Source organism: Pelodiscus sinensis, chromosome 1 (genome assembly GCF_052426305.1).
Source record: "Pelodiscus sinensis isolate ZL-2025 chromosome 1, ASM5242630v1, whole genome shotgun sequence".
NCBI lineage: Eukaryota > Metazoa > Chordata > Testudines > Trionychidae > Pelodiscus > Pelodiscus sinensis.
Window position 1 is genome coordinate 158791355 of NC_143052.1, and position 27161 is coordinate 158818515.

General features: G+C 42.7%; 1 protein-coding gene and 1 pseudogene across 5 annotated transcripts in view; both read right to left on the bottom strand.

Moving 5' to 3' along the window:
• On the bottom strand, positions 1–27136 carry LOC149525660 (uncharacterized; annotated as a pseudogene).
• Positions 1–27161, bottom strand: part of CBLB (Cbl proto-oncogene B) — a 201963-nt gene that overhangs the window by 133338 nt on the left and 41464 nt on the right. The window lies entirely within an intron of this gene.

A 27161-nucleotide genomic window follows, 5' to 3' on the forward strand; every position in this document is an offset into this window, starting at 1 on the left:
GGGGAAAATCAAGAATTGTCCTGGGGGACTTGGAAGTAGTTAAAGGTGAAGGTCTGCTGTCATAATCAGGAGTACTGACCAGCACCTGGTGACTAATGGGGTTAACTCAGATGCCTAGCAAGGTATCAGGTGGTCAGCCAATAACAATGCAGGTAGGAATTTCAAACTGGAAAAAGAGGAGTTTTTTTTCCTCTCTCTCTTCTTTGAGATTCAGAGCAGTTTCTCCCAGCTATTGAGGGAGATGAGAGAGCTTCTCTCTCCAAGAACGGACTTCTTAAAATGTGTAAGTAGGGAAAAGTTTAGATCATATGTCAGGGTTTATTGTTTTCCTTGTTTGGGGGGGTTGGAAATAATGTCTGAGCTTGCTAAGCGCTTTCTTCTTCTTTTGTAACTAAGCCTTATAACTCAGGATTTTTTCCCTGAGTATCTATCAAATGGTGGCTCCTTCCATCTAGCCAATTTACTATGCTTGCAACTGTAGTTTTGTTTTGATAATAAAAGTTTGTTTCTTTTTTCTAATTAACCAGTATTAGTTGATTGTTGTGTCCTTAGGACTCAGTGCCTAGTTACAAGGGCAGAGTCCATTGCTGCCTGTGGATTCCCTCTGTTTTTCCCCAAGTCCAAGTAAAACGGAGGTTGGGGCAGGGAGGAGAGTTTTACCTTGGGGGGGGGAATTTCTCAAGTGATCTCTTCCCTGATTTTTCTTGGAATTACTTGGTTGGTGGCAGCAGGTCCCCCAAAATCAGGGTATTAGGATTTTGTGGGGGGGAGTTTTTGTACCAGAGCCTATAGAGGCAAGGTTTTGGAGTGCTCTTGTGGGCCCCCAACTCCTGCATTTGTCATGCCAGAGTGGGTAACAGCCTTGACATCTGCCCTTATACAACTTTCAGGAAGGATGTTAGAAGCTTAAATATATCCCTTCTACATGCAAAAAGCATCAGGGGCAGCAGAGATATCAAATCATTCAAAAAAGAATTAAAAGAGTAAAATCAGTTAACCTTCATTACAATTCTTTGCCCCATTCACTGTTATTAATTTAACAGACTCTTCCTTCCCCTCCTAAAATACAAGTGGGGCTAGGTCTTCTGATGCCCAAGTCAATTCCAGTCCACATTCCAGTAGGAGCAAAGCACCAATGAATGGATTTCACTGGTCCTTCCAAGAATTTTGAGTGATGCCACTGTTACAAAGCAAGCCTGACCAAGATTACTGGGGAAAAACCTGAAAGCCCTATGCTTCCTAGTCTTGATCAAATGACTGTTCAATAGGACATTCAGACCCTTGAGACTGAAAGCTGATCACTGACCTGCAAAAACAATCACTCACTGCAAAGTAGGGATGTTGGCAAACGTGGGTTTTTTTGTAAAAGCGAAACCACAGTTTACACGCAGGGGGCAGCTGGGAGACAATGCTCACAAGAATCTAGCTTTTAAGTTGGCTCTCCATGAGCACCTATCCCCCCTGAGTGCCTCTGATACAGAGGCAGCAACAGGGAGGTGGACAGACGGTTCTGCAGGGGCTGCTACGCATAGGGAGCCAGCCTGAAAGCTGGTTTCCCATTTGTACCATATCCCATCTGCCGCCCCCTCCTCCTCCCACACACACACACACACACACATTACTGCCTCTCTATCAGAGGCAACAGTGTGGGGGGGGGGGGAGGCAGCTCTGAAGGAGCCAACGTTCATAGGGAGCCAGCTTTTAAGCCATCCTCCTGCCCCCGAACACTGACTCTCACCTGTCATTCTACATTGCTGCCTCTGTGGGGAGGCGGCAGCAGCAGGTGGGGGGAAGTGGCTTTGTGGGAGCCGGCACCTGTGAGGAGCTGGTTTTGGATACTGGTTCTCACTTCCCCCTCCTATGCCTCTGATACAGACACAGCAAGTGGGGGGAGAGGGGGGGCATGTAATCGTTAGGATTACTCGATGAGCCCAGGCTTATCGCTTACACATGTAAACAACTACATGCTGACATCCCCACGGCAAAGCTGGATTTTTACCATGATATAGCTCTTAGCTAGTGTTTTCCATTTGTAGATTTCAAAGTGATTTATAAAAGAAGATTTGTATCAATATCCCCGTTTTACATATGGGTAAACTGAAGAATAAAGACTGGATGTAACCTGCTTGAGGTCACCTATTAGGCTGGCACCTGAGCGGGAAACAGAACCCAGGTTTCCCAAGTCTCAGTCCAGTGCTCTATCCCTCCCCAAGGCAGCATTTAATAAAAATAATATTTAACATTGTTATTTGTATGCGACAGTCAGAATCTACTCATTAGTGTATCAATGCTAACAGGGAAACTTCTGATAAGTTAAAATCCAAATGACCGCAAATGGGAATCTCATTTATCCATGCTGTAATATAAAAGTTTACTCATCCAGTGTAAGATTTAAAAAAAAAGTCCCCAAATAATATTAAATTAAATAAATTAAATATTTGCATAAGGCAATAGTTGCCTTAAATATATGGTAAGTGGATCTAATAACATCCTTGTTAAGTCCACTTCAACAACAAAAGGTTGTCAAGAAAAATCAGAGAAAATCAAACTCTATTCACAAGCTTTCCATATGCTGGCTTTGACGTTGTAAATTAAGCAAAAATACTTTTTAACCAAAATCATCAACTATACATTACTTTGATCACGTCCTTTAATGATCATTATGGAAAACATTTACCAAGCTGCTAGCTATTTTAATGAAAGTGAAAAAAAAATTCCATGCAATTTTTAAACAGATAAGGGAACAGGAATAAGAGCTGCTAAGTATGTAACAAGTTTAAATATAGCAAACAATTCAAATTAATGAGGGATTAGTATCAGATCACTAAGTAGTTAAACGAATATCCATTAATACCCATAAAACTGCACCTATTCTTTGATAAGCCACGTCTGTCCATTTAGGTCAAATGACGTCTTCAGATTTCAAGTAAAAAGCTTCCCCTGTGAAAACGCTAGAAAAGTACAACCATGATCAGTTTCATACATGTTCGAGTGCTATATGAACTGCAGGTGTACATTTTATAAAGTGTGATCTCACTAACACATGTAAAATTAACTTTAAATTAGTGCCATTAAATGCTATTTGAGCTAAATCTTGAATCCAGCGCTGAATGAGCAAAGAGCTCTGCCAGGGCTTTGTGGCTTGGCTTGAGTCCTCTCCTAAAATGCTAATCAATCCTACGGCAAGAAATCCATCCTTCCCAGTCGTCAGCAACATGCGCAAAACAACTCCAAAGTTACTATTTCTCTTACACACACCTGGCAGAATTCAATATTCCATTCCGCACTCACCCTTTACCCCCCGCCCCATCATTTCCCCCCATGTTTCTGCATAAAGGCAAAGACTTCAGAATTCAACGGTATGCAATTTAACCAGGGGATACTGCAATTGAGTAACCTCTATCTCACTGTGGAGCAACCTAGGCTAGTGAGTAGGCTGCATGAAGGTCCCTCCATCTCAGTGAACTGCAAGACCGTTGTAACCAAGACAGTCTCCTGGAATAAGGTAGTGTTAACTGCGCTTGAATACCTAGAATTTGTGGGATGTGCCGACTGATCTGTGGCAGCAGTTGGCTTGGATGCAGAGGGTGCACATGGTTCTCAAAATCAGCATGCATCTGACCTTACTTGCCCTTGCTTTATGTTTGTGTCACTTTTGTGATACTAGAAGAACAAAAACAGCATGGACTAAAACCAGCATTTGGCAACACTGTGCATGGACAATGGCAAACAAAATGTCTTGTAGGCTACACAGACCCTTAAGTGACACAGTAATAAAAAAGAGAGAGAAAACAGACGTGATGGACCTATATATCATATCACACAAGAACCTCAGCGTGCAGACAGAAAAGATAAACAATGGCCTGCACATTCTGCTATAAATACTGTACATTTCCCCTTCCACACTATACTGTCTGTCGAAGACTAGACAGGACATCATGGAGCTCTTCCATAAAAAAGTTAAGGGTCTGGTACATGTCTTAGAATTTGGGGTATCTATTATTTGTCAGACTGCAACATCATACTTTACATCGTACAGTCAAAAATCAGTTTACATAATTTACTTACAATCATACATAATTTAATTACAGTAGTTTTATTAATTTATAGCACCAACCAGCAAAATAGGCTATTCACAGAAAGAATAAGTTCCTGCCACACACAGAAAATTATTTGAGTAACTTGTGCAAAATTTACTCATGACTGAATTCATTTACACTATTCATGTGAGAAATGCACTCCAACATAAGTTTTTGGATTGCACAGTCTTGACCTACACAACTAACTAGGCAGACTGATAAAACAATATAGACCAAGAAGGGAAAGGACAGGAATTAATGTTTGCTCGATTTCAACACATATATATATTGATTGTATAAGTGCTTTTCTAATGGGAACATTATGTTCACATCCATTTTTCAGACTTTCTTGGAAGTTTCACCCTCTTTTTACAATTAATTTTAATACATTGTCTGCAATACATTTTGAGATGTGGAAAGAGAATTTCACTTCGGAATTTTCTTCCTGATTCACAATATTATTATTTTGCTGTTTATTTTCTATCTTTAGCCATAGAAACAGTAACTTTGGATTTACTGCTTTCTTTCAAGAGTTAAGAGACTAGATTATCAGAAATATCCACAATCTCAGCCATGTACTAGCCATTTGATGCACATAGATAACTTACTGTTTTGTTTTAGTAAGCGTTGCCTAGTTAGCTACCACCATGGAGAATTAGATGGAGCTCAGGCAGTTACAGTATCCTGCACATGATATAAATGGACAACCTCAGACAAAATGTACAATTTTACCAAATACATACACACACACACGGATTTGGAGTCCCCAAGGACGATAGTTCACTTAAGAACTGCAATTTCATGAGCTCTCTCTCAACTTTGAATACAAAAGTGTTTCTAGAAACATAAGTCAAATAATGTTAAAGCTAAATTATTATATATTAAAAAGTTATCATGGCATTTTGGTGGCTAAGTATTATTGCATATGCAATAGTATTATTATTAGTATTATATACAAGAGTATTAAAATAGTATTATTATTGTATATGAGGTGTCAGAAGTGATCCATAGATGCTGCACGCAGAGTGAGATAGGATGTAACAAATTTAGATCAATTTCCTAACTTTCACTGATTGGTGCTTAAAACCATTTCCAAAAGGGTTTATTTTGTTCTGTTTTGCCTTCTCTGAATTTAGTGCCCAAAATTTATAAATATATATATTTGAGCGAACACCGATATTTGGCCTAATGAAATCTGTAGCTTTATTCATCCCATATTAAGTACTAGACGTGTAATTGAGCCTAAACTGTTTCCATGGTGAGCGAATACAGAGGAGTTCCTTGCAAAACAAGAATTAAGTTGCCAGAAAAACTGTTAAACTTTAGTTTGTTTGTATTTTTCCAAGCTGTGCGCACTTTGGAAAAAATCTCTGTTCCCATTTTACCTAAAAATTAGATGAGAAATTGGATTTGAAAGTTATACTGCATGTGTAATTGTAGACTATTAATTTAATTAAATGTATGAAATAATCATTCAGGCACTCAAGTTACTTCTGTGATTCAAGCAAAGCTAGCAATAATGTTATATGAGGTGTAAATTAGCAGGGTATTGCCCTGTATACAGCCAGTATCAACTACTAGAACTTTATTCTTTTTGTACTGACTTAATTATTCTAACAACATTTCAGAGCTACCACATGTATATTTAGAATCATAGAAGAGGACATAAAGTCAGCTCCAACGACATCTTGTTTATACCGGCCTCTTTAAACAGCTAACTTTTTTTTAACATAAGTTATTTTTAAAATTATAATAACCTGATGTGGCTGAACTGTGGCTTTGGGTGGGGAGGGGAGGGAGGAGCAAACATTTCTTACCTCTCTATCTGATTAGTACATAACAGGTCTTGCCTCACATTAAAAAGGAACAGAATATTTGTTTTAGCTGAAATAGCACTTCATTATTTGTACAAACTTTGAGTAAGTTTCCTATATGAATAAGATCTCTAGACATGCTCACTTTGACTTTAAAAAAGAAAATCTCTGTTAAGTCAGTCAAAGTTTGGCACAGAAAATAAATGCCACCTTACTTAATTTTTTCTGTGTTAGAGGAAGCTTTGGCAATAGCAAGGATAATTATAAAAGAGGCACTCCAGAGAACATTTTAGTCAAACTTGTGTCTGCAATAACCATTTTTTTCCTTCTGTGATAAATGAAAGCATGAAACAGTAGGAAGACACATTAACTCTATAAAACAGGATGTTCAGCTTCGTAACCATATAACATGGCCTCCCTCTGCAACATTCAGAATAAATGTCAGAAAATTCATCATTTACTGTTCGATGTAAATTATTAAAATCTGTAGCTGACAGTGACAAATTTTTGATCAAGAAAAAATTAGTCACAATACAGTTGCTATCACCAGTTTTAAAATATTTTACAAAAGTATTGTAGACAGAATGCTGTACTTTAAATCAAAGTGAACTTTCCTTTAGTAATGTTGGATCCTCCTTTTCTTTACTTCTCTTAGGGATTAAAGACCAGTAAAAATCCACTTAAAAACTGGCTGGAGAGTGGTCTTATAATAATGTTTACCTCACAGAGAGAAATACAATAAAAGTGTTATCACTTTACTATTCGGTAATAAAGAACAGACCACTAAAAATTATTGTCCATTGCAACTAAAGTTAAAATAGATATGTCTATTATTCAGGAAAAAATATGTGAAATAGGGTGGAACTTTCTTACATTAAAATATTTCTGGATGGTTGAAGCAATACTAATATTTAATACAGGGCACCTCTAGTCCAGCAACATCCATGGTCCATCACGACTTCAGTGGGCCAGATATCCACTTACCATGAGTGTGGCCAAGTCTCTCTCAGTCCCATAAAGTTTGTTTACTGCCATCAGTCCAGGCTCACAGTAATCTGTGCTGTTATTTAGCTCTAATTTACCTCCTAAATGCACTCTCTAATGGATCTAAGAGTGACTATATTACAAAGCAATTTTAAAAATCAGCTTGAGAGAGAAGCTACCCTACTTGGTTTCATTTATAAGTCTGACACCTGGAATTGAGGTCTGAACAAAGACCTGAACTGGATGGGCAGCTACATTCCACACTCTAACAACATAAAAAGCTAAGCACCCAGTAGTTAGAACCCACTCTAATAGCCTCATTTAACATGGACACTATAGTTGACCATTTCCCCCCATTTTTTCTCGTCTTTCCCTCCCCAGCCCCTCTTTCTCTGCTATTTATTTGTGCCCTAGACCCCTTTACTCCATTCATCTGAATCATAGAACTGGAAGAGACCCCAGAAGGTGATCAAGTCCAGCCCCCTGCTCTAGGCAGGACCAATTCCAACTAAATCAACCCGGCCAGGGCTTTGTCAAGCCGAAACTTAAACACCTCTAGGGATGGAGACTCCACTACTTCCCTAGGTAACCCATTCCAGTGCTTCACCACTCTCCTAGAGAAATAGTTTTTTCTAATATCCAACCTGGACCTCTCCCACCACAACTTGAGACCATTGCTCCTTGTTCTGCCATCAGTCACTACTGAGAACAGCCTCTCTCCATCCTCTTTGGAACCTCCCTTCAGGAAGTTGAAGGCTGCTATCAAATCCCCCCTCACTCTTCGCTTCTGCCGACTAAACAGACCCAAGTCCCTCAGCCTCTCCTCATAAGTCATATGCTCCAGCCCCCTAATCATTTTGGTTGCCCTCCGCTGGACCCTCTCCAATGCGTCCACATCCTTTTTGTAGTGGGGGGCCCAGAACTGGACACAATACTCCAGACTGAAGAGGTGGGTTGTGCCCACAAAAGCTCATACCACCATCTATATCTTGTGTTAGTCTCTAAGGTGCTGCAGGACTATTCTTTTTTTTTTTTTTTTAATTCAGTTAGGGTTCATCTACACTGCCACGCTATTTTGGGATATCGGAGTATCCCAAAATAGCAATCCTGCATTCTCACAGCAAGCCCATTATTTCAGGCTTGCTATTCTGACATCCCTGCAAGCCTCATTCTACGAGGAGTAACGGATGTTTTGGAATAGCACTTTATTTCAAAATAAAAGAAAGTGTGTAGATAGCTTATTTTGTCATTTGGCGCTATTTCGAAATAGCATCGAAATAAGGTACACAATTTACGTAGCTCAAATTACATCTTATTTTCAAATTACAGTGCAGTGTAGACACACCCTTACAGAGCCCAGTAAACAGTGGAAGTTTTGGTAATGTTGGTAATGCTGCTGGACAACACTGACCCCCCTCGTGGTCCTGCAAATTGTCTGGCTCAGCACTGGTCAGATCCCTATGGTGCCAGACTAGATAAGTTCAATTTGTGCCTGAAAACCCCTTGACATACATTAAATTATATAGATTACACCAAAAACACGGCACCATTTCAGCCTATCCTCAAACTCTGATAGGAACTACTGCATCAGTGTTTTTATTTCATTTGGAAGGTAGCTGTAAGAGACAGAGTGTTAAACAGGGACACAAAGGCCCAGGGTTAGTTCCCTGCTTCACCAAAGACTTGTGTGAGCTTGCACAAGTCACTGTGGACACATCTACACTGCAACTAGAAACCACACTCAGGCCATGGCAGCTGACCTGGGCGTACAAAGCTGTTTCATTACAATGTAGACACTGGAACTTGCAAGTTGGGAGGATCTCCAGTAGCTCAGGCTGCAGCCCAACTTTGAATATCTACAACTGCAATTAAAGAGCTCTTAGCCCGAGCCCCATAGATTGAGTCAGCTGGTACAAGCTAGCCACAGGTATCTAACTACATATCCTCAATGTGGAGACATATCCTCAATGTGTCTGAGCCCCAGTTTTATCCCATCTGTAACATGGGGATTACAGTATTCTGTCTTATTGTCCTAATACCTTGTGGAGAGAAGCACATTACAGATTGTGAAATGCTCAGATGCTATGTTAATGGATGTCATACAAATATGTAACCGACTTCAAAACCAAACCAAATAAAACCCCTAAAATATGTCCCTTTCATTTTCCTTCTAATAGACAAAGCCTGCTTCTGAGGGTTGTAGTTGGAAGAAGCCTGCTTGTTGCTCAAATGTTGCCCTCTTTTAAAGAATGATGGAATTTGAAAATTTTGGTAGGGTTGATCTACATTTGTAATACAAGCTACGGCCACCAGGCATCTGATGAGTCTCCCACCAAACCTTATGATGCTTTCCTATATCATTTATTTAAGTGGACGTTAAATGCTGAAAAGGGCATTGCAGTAGTTGGAATATAAAAATATACGCTCATCAAAACTTCATCACATGTACAGTAAAATAATTATAGCTGCAAGCCAATCACTGAAAAGTTTAGGTTGCAATTTTTGCAACAAGATGGGAAAAATCTGACGAATACAAAAGTATTTCTGCTTTCCCAGTTTTCCTCTCTATAGTCTGAAGATAGTGGGTACTTCATGCTTCCATTCTTTTTTATATTAGCATCAGCCAAAGATTTTTTCCACTTTCCTTACTCAAAAACCACACCCTGCTGTTAGCATCTCTTTTCTTTATGTATGTAATGCTTGAGCCCGTAAATAAATGCACTATTCTGATCTAGAGCACACCTGCAGAAATGTCATGGATTCTAGCCTCTAATCTCTTGTGCAATTCTGTAGGTTGTCCTTCCAAAATACTAAAATCATGTAACAGTTCACTTAAGTCACTGACACATATGCCAAAGAACATACAAATGTCTTAAATCTGATTACCACTTCCTCACCTATCCCCATGCAAAAAAAAAAAAAAAAAATCCATTGTCCGGGGCAGCAGTAACAAACATTCCTTCTCCAATAATAAACTTTTGGGCATATTTTCTGTATTGGTCTGGGATTGCCATTTTTTGCCATTTCAAAATTTGGTATCGCATACCTAAGGGTCATTATATACTATCCCTGGGATGGGGCTCCATTTTCCTCTGGCTGAATCTTTGCAGACAACTTCATATTAATTCCTTTCTGACTTTTCTATTCTGTCTTAAGTTTCGGAAAATGTTAAAAGTCTGGAAGTCACTTAGCAAGCATTTCATTGAAATTTTTTCTCTAAAATAAAAATACCAGCCAGCATTTGAAAGCATCACTCTGAAATCCTTTGATTAACAGAATTTTTCAAAGGGAGAAATTGGAAGAGAGACATTTTGCTTAATACATAAGGACTGGTGCTCTGAAATAAACATTGATGCCATTTTTAGAGTCAATCTGATGAGATTCTGAAGCATAAAAGTTCTCCTTTTCATTATATTCTCTCTCTTATTCACCTTAGCTTTCTTCTTCTTCTTCTTCTTCTTCAATGACTGGCCAGTCAGCCATAGTGACTGTTTGCCATTTGGTGTGTCCTTGCACAGCCTTGAAGGATTGATGGCCTGAGTCTATCATCACAATAGACTTGAGGAACCCATGTAATAGGAGGTCTGCCTCTGAGCTGTATCTACTCTTCAGCTGGAGGATTTTATCCCAGATGTTATAAGCCACCTGGAGAACAGCATTCATTGGACCATCTTGTGGCATCTTTGCAATATGTCCAAAAAGCGTAGGGCACCACCTGTAGACAATGGTCCCAGAAGTTTGTTGAGCCAAAGGACAATATACATATGCATTACAGATGAAGTCATTCCATTTTATGGCCCATATAAGATACGGATGTTGTATGTGAAAAGTGTCTAGCTTTGTCCAGTCTGTGTGGCATAGTGTCTGTATTTCACGGCTGTCTAGCACGACATGGGAAGGCTTCAGCTTGACTAAATCCTGAACTTGCTTGCCATAGTCAGATGGTGTTGATTCTATATCTGTTGTGAACAGCTCATGGCAGATACTGTGATGCCAATGCAATGGAGAATCTCCACGTGAGAATTGGGGGAACTGTAAGTACGGAAAACAGACAGCAAAAGCTGAAAACTCATTTGAATGTTTCATTGTTCAAAGAGACTGGTCCTAGATTTTGTAGTTTTGTTTTTAACCACGAAACATGGTTTTAGCTCACTCCTCCTCCATATGCTGGAGTGCCTCATGAAACCTGTCGGGGTTCCGTACTAATAGAATAACATTAACAGCATAGTCAAGGTCTTTGAGGGAGAGATCACCAATTGCAATGCCTATGGATCTGACAGAATGCTGCATTATGAAATCCACGGCCCAACAAAAGAATGCAGGGGCCATAAACGCAACTCTGCCTAACACCAGATACTGATTTAAAAGGCACTGGAATCTGGTTCTACATGGGCAGTGGTATGCTATTAACTTCAGCTTACAGCAAATATTTTATTTAATTTATTTGTGGATCCTTGTGAGAAGTCATTTTTTCCATTATAACTATTTGAATCCATTAGTAGTTATTTACTTCCTCTTTCATAAATATAAACTTGTGTTGTTTTTGGCCAATATCAAAGTAAAAAAAAAAAAAAAGACAAAGAAAGAAAGAGGAACACTAATGAAATAAATAGTCTACCAGATTAAAAGCCATTTTATACCACAATGCAACCTCCTACATAAAACATCTGTTACATATGCTTCTTCGGGAAAAAAAAAATGTGGAGGTCTTTTATAACATTATTAAGTTTCCACAGCACATGTGAGATATTTAGTTTTCTTGAAGTTACTGAAAATAGTTTTCTTCTCTAAATGCAAAGCAGTTAGCAACATTAGAAAGCAACCTCTCTCTCTCTCCATACTCTCACACTTCATATTTCATGCAAATACGCAGATTTACTCATCTACTTTAATGCAAAAAGTTACATGAGGAAGAGGGAGTATGCTACACTAAAGGAAACATTATATATATCTCCCTGCATCAAGCTCAGATGGCCAGTTAGCAAGGCTTCAGTGGGAGTGACTGGCAGACAAAAGGTAACTGAAGGCTCCCTTCCATAGGCGAATAGGAGATCAGCAATGGGGGAATTCCCCTGGACTAGCCCATTTTCAAATGACTGTTAGAAAAGGACTAAGAGGGGTAGCAGTGTTAGTCTCTAACTTCCATGGCACCTTAGAGACTAAGAAATATGTATTTCAGAGCTAGCTATTGTGGGACACGTGCCCTGCTCTACACTCTTGTGGAGAGGAAACCGTGAAAGATGGAAAGGAAACTGCTGGCTGGGGTCAGGGGGTGCAGCTTCGGCACTTTGGGCAGCACTGATGACTTGCTATCCTAAGCCCCGTTTGCCTTAAGCCCTGCCCCTTCCAGGAGTGCGGAGTTGGGTCTCCCCCACACACATACCTTGCCCAGGGGCCCACCGTCTGTCCCCCCACCGAATTAATAACTTTTTAATGTCAGCTCCTCTACAGACAAACCTAATTCCTATTCAGCTATGATTTCCCTCCTTCTGCCACTTTACAGTGTTAAGATTCTATCAGATTTTCACTACCATACAAATCCATTGTATATTTTTCACTTTAACTATATTGAAAAGGGGTGTAATTTTATATTTTAAAAGAAATAAACATGCATGGCTATGGAATATAAAATACCTCTGCCTGAACAATCTTTTCTGAGTCAACTGGTGCAGAATTAGCATCACTTCAGAATAACAGCTGGACTGCACAAGTCAGGAGCCAGAAACAAAAATGGTTAGCTTAAAACAATATAGAACTGGAAAGGACTCAAGAGATCATGACGTCCAGTCCCCTCTCATGGCAGGACCAAGCACTGTCTAAATCATCCCTGATAGATGTCCAACATCTTTTCTTCTCTTGCTATTTAGAGCCCTTACAAACAAAATTTGAGGATGAGTGGGTTTTTTAAAATACATATTTACAATTCCCCTTCATAAGTATAAATAAAGAACAAGAAAGCTAAAGGAAGTAAGGTCTTGTGGTGAAACCACCGGCTAGAACTAAGACCAGGTTCAGTTCCTATTTCTGTAACAGTTTTCCTGTGTGATCTTGGACAAGTCACTTAGTCTTTCTATGCCTTCATTTTTCCTCCGTAAAATAGGACACAATGCTAAGGACTCAGATATTGCAGGATGGAGCCATTTAGTACCCATATAGTGATAGAAAGGAGGCTAGGCAAGTGATTTAGAATGCATTAGATCTTAGAATAAACAGGCACAACCGTCTCACCACACCTCACTTCAGCAGCAATTACAAAAAGTTATTTTGTAGAGTTGTAAAGACTTTTTCTTTTGTACTGCTAGAGGAGTTGTTTATGTGTTTTTGCTTTTTGAGAGGGTGGGGAGGGAGGCTCAAAGTGAGTTAAAAGTGAAAATTACTTTTAATATATTTGTTTAAAGAAATTTAAGATGAACAAAAGCTCCAATGCACATTAACATTATCTACCGCTTTAAGCCCTGATCCCACACACATTTTTAGCCCTGTAGTAGGAAGAGAGCCTGAGATTCAAGCCCTTGTAACAGAGATCTGGTATGAGGCAGGACCCTTGCTCTCAGAATCTGGCAAAAACAGGGCTAATGTTGCAAAAATGTACATTCCTAAGACGTGCTCATCAGAGTACTCATACAAACACCTCCTGATGTCAAGGGTGGTACAAAGCATTTCCCAAAAATAACAGGAACACACCACCTCCCTCCTCTCCCCCCTCCCCTCCCCCCCCCCCCCAACATAAGGAAAGGATGACAACAGGTAATACAAGTATTTTAGTTGAATCGACATGTGCAAGGTAATGTCAGGAGACAGTAACTGTGTCAGAGTCAGCATGTAACTTGTTTGTATGAAAGTATAAAAATGTTTCTCAGAGGATGCATCTTTGTCTAGGATTGCCAGCTGGTTTCAACAAAAATACTAGACACACTTGACATTACATCATAATCTACATTACATCTTATTTAGAAAATACCAGACATTTATATTTTCTTAATTTGTTTCCCGAACAGAAAGCTCAAATACTGGACTGTCCGGTTCAAAACCAGACACCTGGCAACCCTATCTTTATGCAGCTGAGGGGAGAATGGAAAGTCCTACCATTAACTGAGGCTGTGTCCATTGTAATGGGCATACATGTCCTAGTATCCACGTAAAGATTACCAGGTACTATGACTGTGCATTGTCAACAATAAATCTAGCCTGGTGTCTTCGGCCCTTAACAGATCTTGTGGTCATTGGGTAGTTCACTCAAGCTCTGCCGTGTCAGCTGTCTGCACAAGGCTGGGTAACACACAAAGGAATCACACATTCAGTCATCACACAACAAATTCCACTGAAGTCAGTACATTTACTCACATCAGTGAGGCTTGGTAGGACTTGAACCTTAGAAGAAATATTACTTTAACTTAGCTCCCAGGTTCAGCAAAGCATGTACAGCCGGTCCCTGAGTTACAAACGTGTCGACTTACGACCATTCATACTTACAACCAACCTCCCATTAAGCCCATTACAGCCGGTCCCCAAGTTAGAAATGCGCGATCCGTGCTTACAAACAGCACGGACACATTTAAAAGCATGTATTCCAACTTATGAACAAATCGAGTTAGGCCCAGGTGTTTGGAACATAGCCCATTTGTAAGTCGGGGACTACCTGTTCTAAACTTTAAGTATGTGAGCAAGCTAACTGATTTCAAATGGAACTGCTCATATGCTTAAGTGTTTTGCTGAAGGATGTTTGAAGTTAAGCAAAATCTTAAATGTTTTACTGAACTAAGGCCTTAATTGCTAAAGAGACATCAAAGAGAGCAGTACCCCTTGTCTGTACTTTGGATCTCAGCTTCTGTAGCCTTTTCCTCTTGCCCCCAATTATTTAGACAATGTTAACATTAATCCACTGCAAGAGAGTACCCATAAATCAAATGTTTCAGCAAGATCTCAGTTTTAATTGTATTTTAAAACTTTTGGCAGTTTATGAACACTAGACATATGAAAAGTGACTTAATCCAGGATAAATAATGAGCAACAGAAAGGAGTTTCCAGAAGAAAAAAAAACATGTACAGGCAGGCATTGCTGCAATAGGGAAATAAAAAAGGTAGAATTTGTCATGAAAATAATGAGAAAAGAAAGAGACAGCCTGTCCACACTGGGCTTTTAGATTACATCACTACCTTCCTGTCCCCATGCTGCATCAAAGAGTCAGTGTCAGGAGGGAACTGGATTGGCTTTTAAGCCAGCTCTCCCCAGCACTGGCTCTTGCTCCCCCACCACATGACCCTTATTGCCTCTGATATAGAGGCAGCAAGGGGATAGGGTATGAAGCAAGTAGTCAACTTGATTACCCAATAAGCCTAGGCTTACTGGGCAGCTGACTAACTGATTTACTCTTTTACATCCCTAGAAGGGTGTCTGTCAAATTATTGCTGTTGAAACTTAGATCAGATTGCTGCTTACTGTTGCACAGGTAAGCAGATTAATGTCGGTTAAAAGATCTTAAGGTGGGAAAAATGGCACCTGCCCCTATTTTAAATTTGAAGCCTGGCCCAGCATGCAGGTTTGGAATAGAGTACCACAGGCTGAACCTCCCAAATCCCGGGCTCTCTGGTCTGGCAATATCCGTGGTTCAGTAAGACAAGGGATGTTGCTGGACTGAAGAGCCCTGGAGCAACACAGAGGCTGGGGAGCCCCGGCTGGATCAGGTAGCATCTGGTGAGTCCCTGCTGAGGCACAGAACCCCCAGCATCAACAGGGCCAGGCGGCAGCTGGGGAACCCCAACCAGGGAACCCCCAGCGACAACGGGGCCAGGCAGTGGCTCGGAAGCTCCCGCCCAGGACGGGGAACCCCTAGCATTAGTGGAGCCACCTGGCCAGGGCGTCCTGGCCCTAGCCAGGGAACTCCCGGGCTGTAGCTGGGCTGCCTGCTGACAGGTGGCCCTGGCTAGGAACCCCAAGAAACCCCTGCTGGCAGCGGAGCCGGGATGATTGGGCAGCCTCTGCCAGGGAATCCCCATCTGAAGCAGGGCTAGAGGCGGCTGGTGGCTGGAATCCCCACCAGCAGGAGAGCGATCCTAGCGGTGGGGTGGGGTGACCAAGAGGCCCCAGCTGGGGATCCCCGGCAGCAGCACGGCGGTAGTGCTGGGTGGCCACAGCCGGGAACCCCAGAAAACACCTTGCGGCAGCAGGCCCAGCAGCAGCCAAGCAGTCCCTGCCAGGTACCCCGGGAGACCCCAGGGCAGGCAGCAAGGTGGGAAGCTGTGCCAGGCAAATTTAGTGGGGCCAGTGGCAGGGCAGGTAGCCCCAGGGAGAGAAGCCAGAGAGTGGGATTGCCAGCAAGAGAGCACTGACTTCCCCTGGTCCGGGATTGCTCAAGTCCTGAGGGTGCTGGACTAGGGAGGTCCAAGCTGTAGTAAGGTCCAAATACAGAACGAGTTTTGTTACATTTGTACAAACATGAATTTATTAGCAAAAAATGGAAGTTCTATTTAAATACAATCCATTTTCCTCTTCAAACATAATGTTACTTTATGAAGATTTTTAAAGTTCTAATAGAAAGGAGTTGATGGAAAGAACTAAAAGGTAGAAATGAAATATGGGGAAAATATTTAGTGTAGCACAAAATTCTTTACTAGACTTGTAGCTAAAGAGGATTGTCTACTTTAAATTTTAGTTCTAAGTTCTTAAATTAAGGTGAATATGCAAAATTATTTTGCAGTCTAGACTACATCAGCATGCAGAATATATGTTATGTTTATATCACACACATTCAGTTAAAATATATTAAGTTAGTCTCTGAAAGAGTCCAATAGCATAATTTGTTACTGTAAGAAATGTGTTTTTTTTCCATTGCATACTGAGCTTATAGCTTCGGTTTATTAAAAAAAAAAAAAAAAAAAAAAAGGTTTAATTTGTCCCTTCCACACACAATCAGTCTAAACTGAAGTGAGGTTTCATGTCTTTCAATCCCTATTCCTTTTACCTATAGAAACTGTAAGTAAGGTTATGATTTAGTCATGGGTGTTTTCATAAAAGTCATGGTCAGATCACAGGGCAACGAAAAACAAAATTCACTGCCAGTAGCCTGCCCATGGCTTTCACCATGAACACCCATGAATAAATCTTAGCTGTCCTGGAGTACTACTGCTCTAGAGACCCTCTTCCCCCAAAGCCAGGCACACTGGTTGTTGCTCTTGCTGCTTCTGGGACCACTACTCAAGAAATCCCTGGGGCTACCAAGCAGTGGCTGATGTAGCTGCCCCCCAGAGTCACCCCAATGGCTTGTTCCAGGACCCCTCCATCGGTGGCCAGTGTGGCTAGTCCTGGGGCCTGTTGCTTAGGCGGCCCTGGAGTGAGCCACACTGCAGAATTTCATGGAGGTTGCAGGATGTCACAGAAACCATGACTTTCATGATCTCCACAACAGACTCGCAGCCTTCATCATCATCTCTAATGCAGACATACCTCTTTAGCTACTAGCCTAGCAAAATTCTGGGTGTTTTAGAAATGATACATTAGGCCAGGGGAAAAGCATTAAACCTTTACAGAAACAACCACGCTGAAACATATGAAATAGATTGCTATGGAGGCATCCAGGGACACTTCCCAGCTAACATACATAAAGCAAATTAGATGCACTGACTTCTTGGGGTACACCAAGACCAGCAAAGAGAAAGTGTAAAAGGTAAAAGATACTCATCCCTTAATACTATATACCAGGGGTGGGCAATAATTTTTAACCAGGGGCCACTTCAGAAATAGAAATTTTTGAAGTGGCTTTGGGCTGCCCTCAAAGTGGCAGGGCCTCAGGCAGAAGTGTTGGGGCTAGGACACTTCCATGCTTCCCTGCCAACAGGCCCTGATTGGTCTGATGGCGAGGGACTACATGAAGTCTTTGCCTCCTGCCCCCCCAGAGAGAAACACCAGCTGTTCTGAAAAACTGGCAATTTCCTCTAAGTGCCCATGCCCCTGGCAATGGGAGGAGAGGTCTCATGCTTCCCCCACCCCCAGGCTCTGATTGGCCGGGGAGGACGGGGAGGGGAAGCACACACAGTCTCTCACTCCCTGCTGTGCATGACACTTAGCGTCAATCACTAGGGTTGACTAAGTGCTGCACATTCCCCGGTCCACAGGCCTTGATTGGCTTGGGAGCAGGGAGAGTGGCAGGTCCTCCACAGGCCAGATCAGCCCGCTTGGCAAGCCAGATTCAGCCCAGGGAGGCCCTTTTGCCCACCCTGCTATATACACAGAGAAGAGGCAGTAGCAAATATACAGGTGAAAATGGTACTCTTCATACATTACCAAAATATCGTTTTGTTAGCAGTAAGCACCCTTTTAAAGACATTACGAGCCTACAAAACTAAATCTTGGGCAACATCCCAACACCACCATCTTACGGTCAATGACCAGTTAAAATATACATCATTCTGATTTGTGTCTTCCAGTTCTCAGTTCTTAACTTCCTCTTTTCTAGCAGAAGTGTACGATAGGATCCGTATGTACAGTAAGCAGATTAATAGCAGGTTGTCCTTACAGAATCAAGATTTAAATAACGGTATTTGGGCTGCAATGGTAAGTGCAGTGGTAGCAGAATTCACCCAAACATCTTACCAAGAGGAAGCTAATCATGAAAAATATTTCTCTTTTTACCGGCACCACACATAGTGATGAACAGCTGTTGTGGTGAAGTACAAACCTGCCTTCTATTTTAGGCAAGAGCAGAAGGAATGCAAAAGTTTTTTCTGAGTTGTGCGACCTCCCCAAAAGGCAGAAGAAAATGCAGTGACTGTTTGGCACAATTTCAGTGTCTGCAAAACGCTAGCTTTCCAGCTTCAACTAACTTAACCTTTTTCTAGGATTAAGAGCACACTGGAGAGAGTCTGTTTATACAGACTATTATAATCAATGAAATACAAGCAAATAGCACAATGGTAATAGCAAAACACACTGAATATGAAATTAAAATGAAATAGCACTGACAAGACCCAGGTTGATACACAACCCCAAGCGATCATGTCTGGGCTACAGAATCATCAGCACAAGTGTGGGAGCTGGCAGCATTCAGACTCACTCAGCAGCACATGGCAGTCTTGCTCACTGATCCCCCTATGCTAGTGGGAGTGGATACAGCACTGGAAGGCAGATGTGATCATGCTATTTTAGTCAACTCTGCCCTGTTTAGTCATGGATTCTCTTACAACCAGCTTGTTGCAGCATATTTAGAAAGCAGTTTCATACTTGTGAAAAGTACCATATAAACAATAACTGTGAATATTTGTTGCTTTGAAAGAGACAGAGTACACCAGGAGAGCTACTGACTTTAAAAGAAGAGTGTTTTGCTAGGGCAGGGATTGGCAACCTACGGCTCAATAGGGAGCCAGATATTTGGCCCTTCTGGAGCGCCAACTCAGCCCTTTGCCCCTCCTCCTTCCCCTCTCCCCCCACAGTTCCGTCAACCGGGAGGCCACACTGGCGCTACAGCCTTGGCCACCTGCAAGATTGGATTGCCAGTGCTGGCTTCCTGTGTGAGGGTTGATGGGAGACAGCCCCGGCGTGCAGAGCCCACCATACCCCCACATTCCCAAGCTCCTGCACCCCCACATCACCAGTCCCGTCATAACACTCCTGCACACCCATACACCCCAACCTTGTGCCCTAAGTTCATCATGCATCCAAATCCCCTGTCCTGAGGCCCTCATATACCCCAACCCAGACTCCTGCATCCCCACATCCCCAGATCCCTGCCATAAGATTGACACTACAGATATTAAGAATTGGGTAATTGACTCATCAAATAGTTGATGCATTTTGCATCAACCATTCGCTTAGTTGTAGGGCGCATCTGCCTTTGAAGTGTAGCCACAGACCAAGGGCACTGCTGACCCCGGGCTCCATGCAGGGCCAGCCCGAGGTATTCTAGCGGCATGGGCGCATGGCGCATGCTTGGGCCCGCTCCCCTAGGGTGCGCAGGCCCACCCCCAGGGCGCACATCGCGTGCACAGCCAAGCTACAGCCGCTGGCGCATAGCCAGGGGCCCGCCCCTAAGGCGCACAGTGCAAGCGCGGTCCAGTCCAGCTCGGTTGTCGCTGCTGGCGTGCGTGGTAGGCTATGTAGGGCCCTGCGGTCGGGGGAATGGCGTTGCTGGCTGGTGCCGCGGGGATGCAGGTGGGCCGGCGCTGTGGGAGCTGGGCACGCGGCGCCTGATGGCAGCTGTAAGGGACGCCACGCATCCCTTACAGCTGCCATCGGTGCCCCCCATCGATTGGCGCCCTGGGAAGCTGCCCGGCTCGCCCTTGCCTCTGTCCGGCACTGGCTCTGTGCAGTACAGTGGCATTTCAAAGCAGTAGCACCGCACGAAGCCCGGGTTAGCTGGGCAGTGCCCAGCTGAACCCGGATTCCATGCAGTGCTGTCACTTTGAAATGCCATGTGCAGCCTGGGGATACCCAGCTGGCCCTGGACTCCATGTGGCTTTTCAAAGTGGCAGTGCCACATGGATCCAGAGGTCTGGCCCCAGGCTTAAAGCAGCACTGCTGCTTTGAAGTACTCCCTCTTCTTCCACCTCCTTGCTGCCTCTATCCTGTTGACTATCCGATAAGCAAATGCTTATCGGATAGTCAACTAGTCCTTCGCATCCCTAATTGACACAAGACAGCCTGAATGTGTGCATGAAGCTGGATGTGGACAATCGTAATATAAACTTCAAAAGATATGTGCGAAAAGATGCAGCACCAGAAGTCCCATTAAATAAAGACTGTGAGTACAATGTTTCATTTCTGCTCTTATTAATGTGTCAATTATCAATAATATTAAGTTGTATATTTTCAGGCATGAAAATGGGCATTCTTACACAGCTCTTTGTTGACCACTTGTTCAGAGGCAAATTACATGAAAATTCAGATTTGAAAAGGTTGCTGACACCTGTACTAGGGTGTGCCAGCAATGAAGCCTGCAACTTAGTGAGGCACATAAGATTTGAGATGCGTTCTGGGAACATGAAAAATTATATTAAAAGAAGCACAAAAATAAAGTTGCAAGTGACCTAGTGTTCTAATATACCACAACACACATTAATAAGCATTAAACCAGAACTCTCTATTGTAGCCTGAGTAATTTTATTTATCCACAGACTGAAAATTATGCCTGCCCTGCAGAATGAATTCCTTTTAACAGCCCATAAAATCCTATTAAAGCGTATAATCCTACGTTTGATATTGTAAGCATTTTACTGTACACAGATTTCCAGAGAGGCACGTGGGTGCTAAATTTCTTCCATTGGGGTGGAAAAATATACTGAACAGCAGCTACACATGAGTTTTAAAAAGTCACAGCTTTTAATCAGCAAAGTGTTAAATGATATTATTTAGTCTAAGTACATGCGCTGAGACAAAAAACATTTACCCAATTGATCCTATCAAACAGCAAAAGGAGCATTTTTTTCTTAATAATAAATTCAGATTGAAAATTTCACCTTACATGCTGAGTCCAATGTACTCAGAGGTTGCCTCGAGAGAGAGACTCATTTTTACTACATCCGGAAATCAGATATCTTTAAGGGAAAATGTCATATGGAGTAAGAAGTAATCAATAAAAGGTGTTTTTATTTTTAATAAAAAAGGAGTCTGTTTTATAATAAAATAAATCAGACTAAATACATTTTTTGTAGAACAAAATAATATTAATGTAAATAAACAGAATTTACAACAATAATTTATTGTGGGACCAGGTTTTCAAAGTTAAGTTCCTACAAGTTTCATATGTTTGTTTTCACCTTTATTGCACAGACACACACCCCTACACCTACCACTACACCAGTGGTTCTCAAACTTTTTTGGCTCACGGCTCAACCTGCTCAACTTAGACCTTTTCACCGACCACCAGCCAACCACTCATGATGACATAATGGATGTAGGAAGGGGTGGCAGTGGGAGTCTTGCTGGGAGGGAGGATGCAGGAGCAGGCTGGGGATGCAGTGTCTCAGCGGTGGGGGGAGGAGGGTTGAGGTCTAGGCATCAAAGGGATAGGAGGGCTTAACTGGACCCATACCTCCCACAGCTCCTAGGCAAAGCCTCCTACTACTCCCACTGGCCATGATTCTGGCTAATGGGAGCAGTGGGGAAAGCCTGAGACAAGCGATTTCCTGCGCTGCCATTCTTCCAGCCAGAGGTAAAAGGGAGCAGCAGCGTGCAAAACCCCTTTCCCCCACAAGCCAAATACAGCCTGTACGGCTCACATTCTACCCCTCGCAGCAGGAAGCCAGCACTCCAATCGCAAGGGAGGGGGAAGGTACAGGTCTGGAGGCAAGACAAGCCCTGACCCCATGGCCCACCTACAAGACAGCTGTGGACCACTGCATTGCACCCTCACCCCATATGTGTACACATATAAACCACATATCTGTCCAAACACACAGCTAGTTTCCAGCAATGCAGGAGCACATGTAATGTAACCCAATTTCCATACACACTTACTTATACGGTGGTAGCTTCTATAAACTCAAACCAGGGACTCCATTGTGGTAGGGTCACGATTATGTAGTGAAGAGATGGTTCCTTCCCTCAAGAGCTTTGAATTTCAGTATATGTTTAGGTACAACAGATAGATGCAAACAGATGGGGAAACAGAAGGTAATAGTAAGACACGCACACACTAATTTATACACTTGCAAAAATATGCACTCATTTGTGAAGCTATACCTTTGAAAAGCTCGCTTGATGATCAGTGATCTAAGACTGTTGTGATCTCATGTCAGTACAAGTTCAAACAAATCTTGCAAGCTCAAAGCCTTCATGAGTGTATTGATTTAATGAAAAAATTACAGTGTACAAAGAATATATCTTGACCTTTAAAATGTCTTTTTTCCTCTGACCAAAACAATTGGAACAGTTATGGATTAGACCTTGACATTTTTTACAAATCTCAAAATTACATTTTTTCTAAATTAAATAATGAATATTTTGAATAGGGCAGGGCCTCCCCAAAGCTTTCAGTGGTCATTGCACTACCACATTATTTTCTTACCTTCAACTATTCCCTTTCCAGAAAAGCTCCAACATTGAATTTCAACTAAAATTAAATAAAGCTAGTTTAAATTGCTTTCCCCTTCCACTTCCCAAAGTACAAATTTCTCACTTCTTTTAGGGTACAACGACAACAAAAATCACATGATGGTTTACACTACAGGCAGTCCCCGAGTTACGCGGATCCGACTTATGTCGGATCCGCAGTTACGAACGGGGCCGTCTCCCTGGTCTCCAGCAGACCAGGGAGAGGAAGCAAAGCGGAGGAGCACGCGGGGAACGGATAGCCCGGACACATCTGGGCTGTCCGCTGCCCGCGTGCTCCGCGGCTTTGCTCTGCTTTGCTCCCCGTCCCCCTGGTCTGCAGGCCAGGGAGAGGGGGAACAAAGCAGAGCAAAGCCGTGGAGCCCGAGGGCAGGACAGCAGGACAGCCACGGCGCGTCTGGGCTGTCCCACTGCCCCCGTGCTCCGCGGCTTTGCTCCGGACGCCTGTGGTACAGCAGCTGGGGCGTTGCCGGTTGGTCCCGTAGCGCCGCTCTGGGCGCTACTGGACCAACCCGGCAGCACCCCAGCTGCTCTGTCCCAGGCGTCCCCAAGTCAGCCGCTGCTGAAACTGACCAGCGGCTGACTACAGGAAGCCCCTGCCCCGGGCTTCCTGGAATCAGCCGCTGATCAGTTTCAGCAGCAGCTGACTTGGGGATGCCTGGGGTTCTTAAGTTGAATCTGTATGTAAGTCGGAACTGGCATCCAGATTCAGCCGCTGCTGAAACTGATCAGATTCAGCCGCTGCTGAAACTGGATGCCAGTTCCGACTTACATACAGATTCAACTTAAGAACAAACCTACAGTCCCTATCTTGTACGTAACCCGGGGACTGCCTATATTTCATTCTCTTCAAACTATAGTGGAAAACTGTTACCCTGTCCCCCTGGTTCTTGTTCTGTGTTTGGCTCTCAGAAGCCACAAAGCCCAGTTGACGATGATGAAATCTTCCTAAGCATTGTGTAACCCACATCTACAGGTTGTGTTCAGTCTCATGTAGTGGCATTGAGGTCACTTACAGAGAGAAAGAATGAGTTTGCTTTACAGCCTTAGCTGAAAGTCAGCTGACTTTCAGCTCATGCACTAAGCTCCAGAGGCCTCAGGTTCTGTTCTGCCTGTCAGCGTTACACTTGCATGCACACAAAATGTATAGAAACTACACTGCTTTTCTGTTTAGTGAGCCTATAACTACAAAGCTTACCCATGCAATTGATGTGCCTGAATTATAGTACATAGACCATTTTGTATGCAGTAGATATAAATTAAGCAGACAAAAATCAAATTACCCAAAAAAATCACGTCATTTGTCTCGCCCCCTAAAATGTGATTATAAATATTTAACAGCTTTTTTACAGTTTGTAGATTGCGTAAGAATCTTGCTGCCTGAGCCACTTGTTCACCACTATGGAACATTTTTTTAAAAATATATCTTCTCCCACACATAACAGTTTCCTTTGTTCCCACAGCACTCATTTCTCATAAGTCACATTAGTCAGTCTAAAGGTTGCAGTCAAGGGTCCTACCCAGGCATTTGAAGCTCAAGCCTAAAATATCTCCCTGTGGTTAAATGAGTTTTCACCAGTATCTGTACACAGGGATATGGACAGCCAGCTGGTCTCTATTAAAATATGTAACAGATGATTGGTCAGGGAAGGTTACAACAGTCCTCCCTCAACCACAACCTCTCTACACAGCAGGGGAGAAGGGGGGGGAGGGAAGAGACAGGAAATCTCTGTTATCAATAGACTACATCCTGTTTAACCTTATACACACAAACCTAAATAATACACAGTTGGAGTAAGAGTTAAACAGAGACCCAAATTCTATGAAAGTCTTCAACCAAAGGACTGGTGGGTTTTTTTATAACAAAACTCTGTAAATTTCAAAAACCAATATTTGTGCACACTTATTTATATACCACTATAAACTGTTCCTTGTATACAATGTGATTATGTGAATGCACTGGATCTTCCCCGCCCCCAGGAAGACAACTCATCCTCAGTTATACAGAGCTCGAACACCAGCATGAACATTTGAAATGCAAATCTTCTGCAATGCAAAATGGAAACACTGAGCTCTCCAGCACTAGAAGGAAAGATGCTTGTGTGGAATAGACAAACTTCCGCTATTAATCAAAGAAGTCATCGTAAGTCACACTGGGCTGAAAATGCAAGTTTTGAATTGAAGTTTAAAGCCGTATTATCCCCTTCCTTCCAGGCAGAAGCTATGCTCTGAGAACCTAAGGGGTACATCTATTTTGCAAGCAAATAAATCACAAAAACTAAAATAAGTTTAAAAAAAAAACTCTGTGGCAGCAGTCTGAGAGCTCAGGTCAACTGAATCGGGCTCATGCTACAGGGCTGAAAATAGAAAAGCAGATTTTTCTGCTCAAGCTGGAACCTGGACACCCAGAACCACCTCTCATGTCAGGATTCAGAACCCAGGCTCCAACCTGCGCAGGAATGTCTACACTGCTATTTTTAGCCCCGTAGCATAGTGCAAGGCCCAGAAGCCTGAGTCAGCTGACCTGTGTTCAGACTCACTGCCACAAAGGGTTCCCTGTCCAGCCTCCCAGGCCTGGTCTACACCAGAAAGTTAGGTCAGTACAACTACCATCAGAGATATGAAAAATCCAAACCCCTGAGCATAGATGACTGTTCCTCCTGGGCCTTCATCAAAATCATAATTGCTAAAAGAGATGCCTCCTCGTGTCCCCTCCCTGTTTCTCTGGGGGGGGGCACTTCCTGAACTCCTTCCTTTGCAGGCACCAGCTGCCTATGCCCTGCAACAGCACAGTGAAGTCAACCTAAGTACCCATGCAGATAGTGCTAGGTCAATGGAAGATACTGCCTCTTGGAGAGATGGATTATTAATCCCAATCAGAGAACCCCTCCTGTCAGCTCAGATAGTGTCTACATGGAAGAACAGCAACAGCGCAGCTGCAATGGCACACATGTGCTGCTCTAGAGTTTTAACTCTAGGACCTATCCTCAGACTAGCTAGACACAAAAATAATGCTTGGATAGCCCCACTGCTTTTCACACTGTGGTTGGCAAAGTCAAAACCCAATATAATTTTAAGAATTGAGACCTTTCAATCAAATTGACACCATAAAATTTTTTGACCTATTAACATTTGTTTTTAAAGCCCTTTTCTCTTCCTCAGGAGACATCTGTCTGCTTTAGTAAAAGGTCAATAGTTATACTTTTCATCATAAAGAGAACCACTGTTAAGATTTGCTGCACCACTTTGTTTCACTAATATATAAGGGTACTGAACATGTTTAGTGTGAAACTTTCACAAAGCACATCTCAAAAGACACTATTTCATATAATTTAACATTAAAACCAATGGATTTTCATTCATTGCAACAGACACTAAAATGTCTCCCTAATGGGGGACTGATCCACAGGTGGTCTTGCCTAGCAGTCTGAGCAGGAGTTCAGAATCAGAAGCAGAGTGTTAATTTCAGAAGCAAGATTCAAGACAGAGTCTGAACAAGAACTAGGGCCAAGGGTCAGAACTGTAATCAAAGGTGAGAGAATCAGAACCAGGAGTCAAAACCCGGTGACATGGGGTCATGTAAGACTGCAGTGGGGCTGGTACTAAGGCAGTAGCGAGGCAGCGAACAAGGCCAAGTGCAAAGTAGCATCTTGGCTGGAGCAGAGGAGAAGCAAGGCAGAGGAAAGGCTAGAAGTGAGGCAAGCACAGGAAAACAGAGAACCCTTCAGTCCTCACTCACGCTGTTTCCCCGCTGTGCCTCTGTCTCCCCTGCCCCCCCTTCTCCCCCGGTGGAGGTGGTGCTGCAGCACTGGCTTCTGCTCCCCTCCCCCATTCCCCCCCCCCCCCCACTTGTTGCCTCTCTCTAATAGAGGCAGCAAGGCCGGGAGGAGGGTGGGAGAAGCAACTAGTTGAGTGGCTACTCGACTAAGCATTGGCTTATCAGATAATCAACTAGTCACTCACATCCCTACTTATTATGCAGCATGATCTGCATGCATAGTACTTTACAGACACAGTCCGTATACACAACTCTCTCTGCTAACCATATAACTGATGCACTTCTCTATTCCCTTCTCTAACCTTTCCATAGAGATCTATAAAGAGTTTTGCTTTAGACTCACTTCATAATCAGATCCTACAGCAATAACGTGTGTCAAGTGCAGTATCCCAAGTTGAAAGCCAGTATCTCCTAACTCATCCTCTCTCTCTCTCCCCATGTCCTAAAACCTTTGTAGATTAAAA